Source organism: Struthio camelus, chromosome 9, assembly GCF_040807025.1.
Source record: "Struthio camelus isolate bStrCam1 chromosome 9, bStrCam1.hap1, whole genome shotgun sequence".
NCBI lineage: Eukaryota > Metazoa > Chordata > Aves > Struthioniformes > Struthionidae > Struthio > Struthio camelus.
Window position 1 is genome coordinate 27,360,574 of NC_090950.1, and position 11,527 is coordinate 27,372,100.

General features: G+C 42.9%; 1 protein-coding gene across 2 annotated transcripts in view; it reads right to left on the reverse strand.

Annotated features, from left to right (window-relative positions):
• The window catches only part of FNDC3B (fibronectin type III domain containing 3B), a 224,593-nt gene extending 213,423 nt beyond the window's left edge, over nucleotides 1-11,170 (reverse strand). The window contains exon 1 of one of the 2 annotated variants that reach the window (XM_068953972.1): nucleotides 10,838-11,170. The gene's annotated coding sequence lies outside the window, so the exon portion shown is untranslated. Of the gene's footprint in view, nucleotides 1-10,406; nucleotides 10,582-10,837 lie in introns of those variants that run through there. The other variant, XM_068953974.1, reaches the window with a different exon arrangement.
• Between the last annotated feature and the right edge of the window lie 357 nt (nucleotides 11,171-11,527).

Below are 11,527 nucleotides of genomic sequence, written 5' to 3' on the forward strand. Positions count from 1 at the left end.
ACAGAGCACTGCAAACAGCTGTCACTTGCAAAACATATACACATGACGAATGGGCTTCAAATGAGTAACAAGTTTGCTCTGTATGTCTAAAGAAGTCAAGAGGATGTTTACCTTCCAAGTAGTCATTAAAAGCACCAGTGAACTTAATCAGCAGTAATAAAGATCTGTCAGAGCAGCATATGGAGTAGCAAAAATAAATATGTGCAAAGCAGAATACAACAAGCTAACTTTGCCACAAGCTGACTTAATTAAGGCTGATTTTATGTAAGCATGAGCAATGTTAACAATTCTGATCACTTTTGTAAAACCTGCACAAAACTCGATTAAAGGAGGACACCACTGAAAGCCTTAGAATGACTTTTTTTTTCCCCTTGAGCCATAAAATTTCTAACTGTATACAGCTTATGGTCAACTATCAATAACTTAACCCAGGTATTCCATACCAAACCCCCTAAGAGTGTGGTTCTAGACTTATTCATGAATCAAAATTGAAAGATATTACATAGTAACAATACACTGAACAAGTCATTAGCCATTTGATTCACACCATCCTAGCACAATAACTGCTGAGCGTAGTACAGTACTATGCAAGAAGGATTCAACAAGATGTTACCTACGTCACTATGGCTAAATCCATAGGATAGTTATGATGTCTAGACTTAAGACACTTACTTCCACAATATCTGATGCTAACAGATTATGATATATGAAGTCATTTTGGTTTTCCCTTAAGGTTTTTTTTTTTTTTGAGGTTTTGCTGAACTAAAATGAATTATGTTTTTATAACAAATAAACCCCAAGGATAACACAAATAGAAAACTACATAATATGGCAAAACAGGTATGAGCTACCTATCCCCTTCAGTGTACATGAAACTCAGAAGTATACTATAACTCAGACAGTTATGCTTGGCTTTTATTTACTTTGAGAACAGAGTTACTTCCATAAGGATTATCTGAGACCAGCAGAGCATCTATAATAACTGAAATCAATACTTTCCAGCTTGGATACAGTGAGAAAACCACTACACCAAACCACCCAGAATCATGACTGTATCATCAGAGTTATTCATTCCCTCCAAAATTAACCATTTATCCTCAAACTATCCAAAGTATATATTCTGCCAGTATAAAATAGGCTTGAGCTTATCGGAACAGAGATGAAAGCATGCAGGTTCATGAAGCATAAAGCGACTGGTGGACCACTCTTTCAATTATCAAGTCATTTTGCATTGATCCAGAAGCATAAGGTTTGCTAAGCTCCATAATTTGTTTTGGAGATTCTTTGCAACACTGGTGCCTTCCTCCCTCCCCCCCCAAAACCATGTAACATCACTCATTTAAAGTAGAAACAACGTATACATGCTCAGCTTCTAACACAAACACAGTGAAGCGTTGTTCTTTGTCAGACTGACAAATTAAACAGACTGTACATTACAATTAATTTTGACTTCAAGGTTTTTTGCCTTCCCTTTCTCTTACCTAGAGATAATATAGCCTTCCAGCAACTCAGACCACTTCTGGGTTCTTCTCCTAGGCTAAATTATTTTTCCACCTGTGTAAGTCATATCTAATTTTGCTCTTTCTTCCTCCATTAAGTCTCTGTTCATGTATTTCTTTCCTCTGGCATGTTGCCATTCAGCCAGCCAATACTGATTATTGATTAAAGCCATTCACTGCCATGATTAGTGAAACCTGCCCCACTCCACTTTCTTTGGCTCTTAATGTCTTGCATCATACATATTCAATGTTCTGATATTACTGGCTTTTTACTAGTTATGCTCTTCTCACCACTGCCTTTTTCACCACACTGAAGTTCCAATTTTTAGCCTTAAAGACATTCACAACTTCACTCCTTCCAATGTGGCCAGCTCTGTATTAATTGCCCGTTGTACGTGACTTTCAAACCATGGAGCCACTTTGCTACACTCCAAACTTCTCATTTTCTCTTCACACATGAATACCCTCAGCAAATAAGCCAGAAAAGCTTCTGATCCATTTCTCTAATCCCACTTCTAACAGATGCCTATGGATTCTCTTGCTGTACATCAAGGGTTGGTAGGTAAGTACCGTTACCAAAAGCTGGCAGGACCATAGGGCACAGATCAGGCCACTTAGAGCCTTATGCAAGTACTTAAGGACCACACACCACAGCCTTCCTTTGTCATATGCACCAATTTCAGAGCCAAGACATGGCCACCTTCACCGCGTGACTGAGTACACACCCGCTACGCATGTGGATGGACACATTTCCTGATAAACTAGCAAACACATACCTACATTTGTAGTCATGCAAAGGCCACATGTCACACCCATTGCAGGGATAAGCACATGAAGGAAAGGGGAAGAGGACAGGAAGGAATGCACAATGTACCACAAAAACAAATTTGCAGTTCGTTCTTCGCCCACATCTGAAACACTGAAGAGAAAAAGCCAGCAGAAAGCAAACATCAGGCCAAGGTAAGTGTTCTGCATCTCTTCTTCTCAGCTTCCTGTATCATCAGATACACTTCTTGTTAGATCATATTAGCAGCTCAGGAAGGACCTTTGTTTCTTAAACCTTCAGCACTATATCCACAGTCTCTGGACTGGAGTATGACACAGATAACCTCACTGCATTACTAAGGATGACTTTTCAACAACTGTAAAAAAAAAAAAATCATCCTGAGATATTAGTTAAACAAACCCAGTATCTTAGTATTAGAAATCATGGCTGGCTAATGAACAAGCTTGCTAAAGAAATGACAGGCAAGGGGTACACTGAAAAGAGCCTATGAATGGAGAAATCTCATTAGCAAAAGCAGATTTTGTAAGAGTCTACGGTAAGGAATAGTCATTTAATTTGTTTTTCTTTGTGATGCCATATCTAACACTTTCCAGCATTAGAAAATAAACACTTCCCAAGGCAGACTGAGAACAAATTTCCTAGTCAACCTACCAACGCAGATAACAGCTAACAGCGTCCCCCTACTGAACTCAGGGGATGCCTCAGTGGAAACTAGCACTCAAAAAAGCTTATCATCTTCTTTTAGTCAGTGCAACTGAATAAGAACAAATTTCTCACCTTTGTTAAAACCCATAGCTTTCGAGGCACCCACAGTTGAAGGTAGCATTGTGTGTTAGAGAAACAGCACCAACATGTTTTGTTGAAGAATGACAGCTTACCTTTTTATTAATCATATTGAAAACTGGAAAAAAAGGCAGAAGGTATCTACTGGCTATAGACTATAAAAATGTTTCCTTGAAGTTTTAGCCTGCTGTTCTGCCAGATACTCTATTAATACATGGTAAGTAAAGTGGATTAAGAACTAGGAAAAACAAGCCTAACAGTTTTACTGTTCAAGCCAAAGAAACATATACACAATCAAAGCACAGGAGAAAACAAAACTGATATGATCTGGCAACATGACTATACTTCTACCACAAGAGCAGGATAAGCACATGCAATTATTTTACGGCATCTCAAATTTGTTTCGAGTTGAACTAGTTTAAAGTAGATCTAGAAGAATCATGTACAAAGTATATTCCAAGTATATGCTGATTTGCATTATCTTGTCATGAAAACAGAAGTTTTTCCCTTGTTACTAGCTGTACTGGTTCAGTTCATGCATGTTTACTTACAGAGGCTTATTTTGACCTGAAAAAGCAATACTGCAGTTATCCAGTTCACATCAGTCACTTCATTTAGCCAAGTTCATTCACATGTAAATGCTTCAATATTCAAAACACATTTATTAAAAAAAGAGCTATAAGAATCACACTGAGCCACCAAGCTGTCCTTTCAATAAGGCAACTGTTTTAGGGAAGACAGAATAGATGGTCCAAACAAAAGCTGGTGCTGTGAAAAACAATTACTTTGCTGTTGGTATTGCTTTGAGGAAAAAATAAGTCACTCTTCTGAAGAGTTTGAAAAAAAGATACTCGTAACTCAGTACAGCTACTGTGGCAAGTAAGGGCCCAACAACTGTTGTTATTTTGATGACAACATGCTTAACATGGCTTAACAAACATGCCACTTTAAAAGCTGTTAGCATTTTGGCTGTATTATACATTAGCCCAAGCAACAAAGCAGCAAGTCCCTTATACCCAAGTGCAACCTGGGAGAGGAGAGGATGAATATTACGTAAGTGAAGACATCTCCAGAAGAAAATACCTTCAACGGTTCTCACGGATCAATAAATTGCCTGTCGTGTTTACTTGCTTAACCTGTAGTTTTTCTGGCAGTCACACCTTACAATCTAGTCTACCTCAAATTGTTAACATGAGCTCAGAGGACAACAAAGGGAAAGAGGAACAGAAGAGGATTTTCTCTGTACCAAACGGGACAGTACTAGTCTCCTCATCATCACAACACATCAAAACTCTGTGTACAATGGATTTTACAATTCCCCCTCCCCCCCCTTTATCTATTTATTTTTTTAAGAATGAGACTCTCAAAGTTTAGGTTAACTGCCAGAAGATATATTAAGGAGGAAGTTCTGTAGACCAACATCTCTACTCAAGAAAGTGTGTTTGCTTTAAAAATTCTAAACCTGCCTATCTAGATTGGAGCAACTTGCAACAGTAGTAAGAATAATAGGCAAGTATGAAAAAAACACGTCTCTAGCGTTTTAGCTGTATTATTGGTAACATAAGACAACTTTCCTTCAGACTTTATTTACCAGAAGACGGGCTCCATTGGCATGCAACATACAGGCCAAGAACATCAACGGGAGCTTGGTGGCTGGCAGGCTAGACTGTAGCTGAGCACCGATGCAAGGAAACACTGGAGGCTTCTGTGAGAACATGGCAAGGCCACCAGGATCATGTTATAGATTCAAACGTAAACTATACTTTCAGTTTCTGACCATTGTCCAGTCATGGCTTAAGGACAAAATAGGGGAAGACTCTACATCCTGAAACGTAAAGCAAGACCAGATACACTGCCTACGAATCAAGTCTTTTCTACCAAGCCTAAAAGAATCTAGAGCTGAAAGGATTTATATAACTCTCCAAGTTGGTTGGCACACCAAATCAAACACATTTACCAAATTGGCACGTGGGACTCCCCGCTGCTGTAGTTAATGCAGAGGTAATGCACAGTCCACTGAAAAACAGAACATGTATTTTTATTTTTGAATTATTCATTCTCTTTCCTTTTAAAAGGGGGTATCAAAATCATATTACTGACTTCCAGTTCAGTATTACCAAGATTAGGCATTCAAAAATCATGAGTTTAACCATAGAGATCATGAAATTAACTTTAAAGAAGATGTAAAATTAGAACAATTCCCCTTTCCTGCGCTGTTTCTGCTATCAAGGTTCAAAAAAAAATCATACCATCATACTTCATTACAGAGTTTAGCTCGACTAAAGTTCTCACAAAAATATTTGGGGTACAAAGTAATACAGAAATTTAAGATTACTACACAGAATTTTAGCATTTTATTACTGGGCGAGTGGGGAACGGAAAACCACCACCCAGAACTGATAGCTAGTTCTCTGGGCCTTTACATAGTGCTACAGACTAAGCAGAAGATGTCTGAAAGTTTGCTAGCTGGATTAAAAGCATGAGGAAATCTGTCCATGACATTCCAAGGACCTTTCAGGCTGGAAAAGGTCATCTAAAATTGCTGCTTATTGAAGTTTTTATTAACAACCTCTTGAGAACAATTTCTTGTTTCTGTTTTCAAAACATTCCATATGAAACGTTTCTGAAAGCATCAAGTACATATTTATATATGTATTCTAATAATAGACTTCTTCGCAAGAAACTAATAATAGTAAGGTTCATAATTACGTATAAGGCAGTTACAAGAGAGTTGCATATAAAGCATGCTGTAAGAACGTGCTGTGCACTGCTGCCACAGAACAGTTATACACTCAGTGCAGAGAGAGCAAACAAGCCTATCACCTGCAACTCCAGAGAATTCAAGATTTGTTTATATTATCCTAAATCTAGCCAAAAAGATCACAGTGGCAGAAACCCCACACGCAGCTTCCTTCTTGAACTCTTGCCACCGAGAAACTAGTTTCTGAAGAAGCTATGAAGCAGTCTCCAGAACAAGCAAATATCACATATCAGTCTTAATTGCAGTCTTTGCTCTCTCTAAAACAGCAACAACAACAACATAGAAAATATTACACGCAAATACTTGGCAATTTTTTGTTGCTTCACCTTGCACAAATAAGAGGACACTATAAACAGCTCCAGTTTAGTAAACAGAGTATCCAAATCGTAACTTCCACTATATATCACCATTATAAACTGTCACCCCTGAAAATACAAGTAAGGAATGTTTCCTATACTGTTGCAGAAGTAGCTGGCTTTTTGTCCATTATTGAGGGATAAACAAGAAGGGCATGTTTGTGCATCTCAGCCTGCAGTTATTATAAGCTGGTAACACAAAACTTTACTATTACATGGGATAGCCACTGTGGTGTTTTTCCAGTTTGATAATTCAATACTGATAATGAAAATGAAATTCAGCAATTATTTTTAAAGAACTGGTAATTCAAATTGATAATCCTTCCAGCTTCTAAGCTAAGCCCCATATACCAGTTCTAGCTGTATTCAAGATCTGTCTGAAGATCAGTTCCACCCTGCACACACTGGGGAGCAAATCTTGAAAAAAATTATTAAATTGTTACCTGAGGTAAATTCCCATTGTGTTCAGATTACAAGCAAGTAGACCACGTAAGCACTGAGCAAAACTTAAGAAATTCAGTATTTGACCTTGTGGCATTAAATGTAAACAGTTTTCTACTTGTAGGTAGAAGCTGAATATCTCATTAATGCCACACATGCATTCACACAATTCTGACAAAGTTCTGACAAACTAACAACCAGAAATACTGCATTTTAAAATACTGGGTTATCTATGTTCAATTTAAAAAGTAAATTAAATAAACCCGCACGATCTTAACATCACACTCGATATATTGGCATATTGCTACTTAAATATCACAGATACAAATCTTGTTTTAATATTATTTCCATTTATTTAGTATATGAGGATTTCACTGATGAAGTAAGCTTTATTCACAACACAGTTTACTTGTAAATAAAGGATTCATTAGATCAAATACAGAAAGCATGCCACTCGAGAAGTGGTATGTTTCAGCCTCTACCCTTCTGATACTACAAAGCAATCCATCCATTCACAAATAAAAGCAACAAGAATATTCTTACAGAGCCACATTACCTGGAACCCCTAGGGAATATTTTTGTTCCAAAGTGGAATTTGAGAGACTACATTTTCCCTGTGAACTTGCTAAACAGGGCTATAGTTTTTTCATCCAGAGCAGAACACATACTTAACATCTGTAGCAGCATGTTCTGAAAGGCAACTAACCTCTCCAGTGCTATTACAAATTCCACAATAAATCATGTTTAATGAGCTTGTGCTTCTTTCTAGCTGTCTGTAGTCCAATAAGAGCAGGCTTTTAACTTTTATTTTGCAGAGAGAGCTGTTTAGACTAAATTGGGAAAAACAGCAACCGCTCCATCTCAACTGGAAAACGTTTAAAGAGTTATCTGTTTTCAAACACACCAACATTCCTGCCTGTAGATGGCCTGTTACCGTTGTGTATCTATCGTCTCCTATTTCGACTGTGTTGTTTGAAGAACTTCCCTCTTCCCACGTACCTTCTACCTCCAGAGACGGATCACACAGTGACACTAAGTCTTGGCCGTAAACAAAATTACTTTTGATATTCCTGTTCCTAAAGGATTCCCCATGGCTCAACTGCTGCTGTTTAGTAGTGCAGAAAAGACCACCTATGCGCAAGTTAGCTGCTGTTTTGAAAAACTCTGTCTCACTCACATCTTGCAACGCTGAGATTTACACACACTTTTGCTGGCTTCTTCTAATATTACTTTATTTGCTTTACACTAAAGTGACATTTGTTTACAATATTCTTTAATAACTTCCAATACATTCCACAAAGCCGTTGTGATATACTGATGCACTTGATTTCCAGACCTAACGCCTGCTACCAAGGCGTTCTTGGTTGGGAGACTGAGATTCCTTTTCAGGGCAGCCTGAACTGCTTCTCCTCCGGTGAGAGGAGCAGCTAACCACATTGAGGAAAGTAGTGTTGAAAGTCATTTGTTTTATTCAGCTATATACTGGTTTTGAGACCTTTATGTAATTCTTACAAAATATCTATAATTAAGATCTTCACACTACAAACAGTTAATTGTACTGTAAACTGTGTGTGTTAGTGTTCAGACTGATGACCTACATTTTTGAAGGAAAAGCCAATTAAACTAATTAGAAAGCTCATGAATACAATCACACATGCATAACTTTGCTGTACGACTTACATGTATTTTTTTGCTCAAATTATGCATTGTAGACGTTTCCCCTTACTGCTCCTCAGGAGAGGAGCTCTCTAAGGAGAGAGAGCACTTAGTAGAATCTATAAAGTGAAAAGAAAAGAGAAAATTCTATGCTAAGAAAGGTAGCGTGCAAGAATCTTCTTTAGGTCCACCAAACACAATACATAGAAGACAAGTGCCAGAACAAATGCACTTCCAATTGGAAGTTACAGACTTAGCTGAGAGTAAAGATAAACTGCTTGCAGTATTAACTTACAAGTCCAAACTTCTCAGCTATAACAGAATACCAGCTTATTTTGGATGCTAAATTTATTCATTTCTTATACTTTGGCCATATATAAGATAACAGTAGGTTAAAAAAAAAAAAAAAAAAAAAACAACCCTCACTGCTCTCCCAGCAGTGACCTTGAACCCAAATCAGATGAATCCTGATGGTGTGTGGGGGGAAAAAAAAAAAATCTTTTTTTTTTAAAACTTCCTCGCACACTCACCCCTGAGCTACATTATGACCACAAACAAGCTTCAAGATACTAAACTGGGAAAAACAATATATGACACTTCTGTGCAAGTAGATCCTTCTGCCACAGCACAGTCCTGGTATAACCACAAAGCACAACTGCTTTAAAACTAATGAGAAGGAACCACAAAGCACTGAAGATTATGAGAAGAGCACTAAGAGACTGCTTCTGTGCAAGACCCTAAGTGACCCCAGGAACGCAGCCAAGAACTGTTTTCTTATTGGTAGCACCAGTAGCATATTCTCTTACTGCTGATAATGACATACAGGTGGTACAAAAGGACTGGGTGAGATAAGCAAGATGCTCTTAATAGGAGGAAACAGCCCATCTCTGAATCCTGAGATTTATGAAACGATGCATTCCGTCTGTCTAGAAGGGTTTCCAGCCAAACACACATTGTGTCCATGCCCAGACCAGCATGGTTCCCTAACAGAGGCGCAGAGCCCCGGCTTATTCTGCCAAACAAGCACAAGCACCAAGACGTTCTGCAAGACCTGGAAATTCCAACCTTTTTTAAGCAAGCTCAGCTGCAAAAAAAGGTTGGGAAACAGTGATTTAGGCTTAAACATGGGCATGTTTGAATTCCTATTACCTTGCACATTGTTAAGCTCAAGCTAGACAGGTTTAACACTTTTTGGAAATTTATTAGTTACTTCTGTTCAGCCCTAGGCACTGCGGGGTAAATTGTTAGGGGTTACAGCAAACGTGCCTAGGGTACAGGGAACTGGGAAATCTGAATTCTGTTCTTAAAGAAAAAACGCACAGAGTTCCCCTCAAAAAAAAAAAAAAGAAAGAAATTTTCCTATATCTCAGTTTCCCGACTGTGAAGGAGTAACTATTACTTTAAGCAAGCAAGCAATTACTTTTAGGTACTCAGACAAAGAAATGCAAATGAAACACAAAATTATTAGCACCGTGAGAGAAGCTCGGGTTCTCCCCTCCACCCCCACCTTATTCCACAAATATAGATGGGATAAAGGGTGTATTGCATTAAATTCCAAGCCGCATTACCTTAGCCAAAACCTTATTTAAATAGAACATTTCTGAGAACTTGGGGGGGGGGGGAGAAGAAGGGAGGGCTGCAGATGTAGTGTTAACCTAAGAGAGGTTAATCCTTTAAAAGAATTTTCCTTTTTTATCCCCCCTCTCTCTCTCCATTCTGTCTCCTGGTAGCATGCCATTAAAAAGAAAAAGGCGTCTGGCAAGCAAAATAAAAAGTTTCCAGGATTTTCCTTCGCGAAGCGGTCCCGGCCAAGGAAGCGGACGGGGAAGGGGGGACGAGGCGGCGCCGCCGGAGCTCCCTCTCCACGGCGCCCCCGGCAGCCGGCGGCGCGGCGAGCAGGAGCCTCCGGCGGCTCCACCTGCGCGGCAGCCCGCGGCCGGGCAGCGGGGCGCAGGCTCCGCACCCGCGGCTCCTTCTGGAGGCAAAGCGAGGACAGGGAAACCGCTTCCTTCCCCTCCCGCCACCTCGCCGCCTTTTTCACACATACACACTATCACCTGGTAGCGCGCATCAGCGCATTTCGCGGAGGAGGAAGCGGGGGGGGGAAGCATAAAAGCACAAACCTCTTCCCAGCCGTGAAGCCGCGTTTCCCCCCTCCGCCTCGTATCGCAACCGCGCGGCCCTCGCACCAGACAGCGGCCGAGGGGCAGGGCACGCCGGCGGCCAGTGGCGGAGGCTGCGCGGGCCGCGGCGCTGACAGGAAGCGCCGCAGCTGCCCCGGGCACCGGCGGCCGCCCTGCTCTACCCCCTGCCCGGCCCCTGCCCGCAGCCCCCTCGAGGCGAAACCTCCGCGGGCTCCCGCTGCCGGCGCCGCCGCCCCTGAGCGGGTTGCGCAGGGGGCGCACCCGCGGCCCGGGGCAGCGCGGCGCAAGCAGAAACTTTCCGCCAACCGCCGCCGCCCGCCCCGAACAAAAGGGTCGGCGGGGCTGGGGGGCTCCTATCTCCCCTCCCTCCCCGCCCGCGGAGCGGGGCGCCCCGGGCGAGGCGTCCTTACCTGGGCGGGCGGCGCGGAGCAGAGCGGAGCGGCAGGGCGGAGAGGCGAGCCCGGGGCGCGGCGGGCGAGTGGCGGCTAGCTGGAGCGGCGGCCAGGCGGGCTTACTGGGGATTCCGCCATGTCAGTGATGTCGGCACCACATGGGCCCTCGCGGCCGGCCCACGCTACCGCGCACTCTGGAGTAGCGGCTCCCGCGGAAAAAGAGGGGAGGGAGGGAGGGAGGGGAGGAGGGGGGAGGAAAAAAAAAAAAAAAAAAAAAAACAGGCTGGGGCGGGCGGCGCGCGGGCCCTCCTGCCCCCCCGCCCCTTTCCCAACGGCCGCGGCGCGCGCTGAGGAGCCGCCCCGCCCCGCCCCGCCCCGCGGCGGCCGTTGGGGCCGCCCCGCCCCGCCCCTCCTTCCCAACGGCCGCGGGGGCACCGAGGCGGGCGGCGGGGTGGGGCCGTGGCTGCCTCTGCCCCCCCAACACGGGGGCGAGCTCCCTCCCCCCCCCCCCTCCATTTCCCACCTCTGCTTTCTGGCCTCGCTTCAGCATCCTCCCCGAGTTCCCACCTCGCCCCTTCCTTCTGCCCCCCCCCCCAGCGCCCCCGTCCTCCCTCCCAACCCACCCCTTCTCCCACCTCTGCCGTGTTGTTTCCGTGGCCGCCAGCGGCAGCCCTGGTGCCTGTCCCCGTCCCCTTCCAGGTGCCCCGT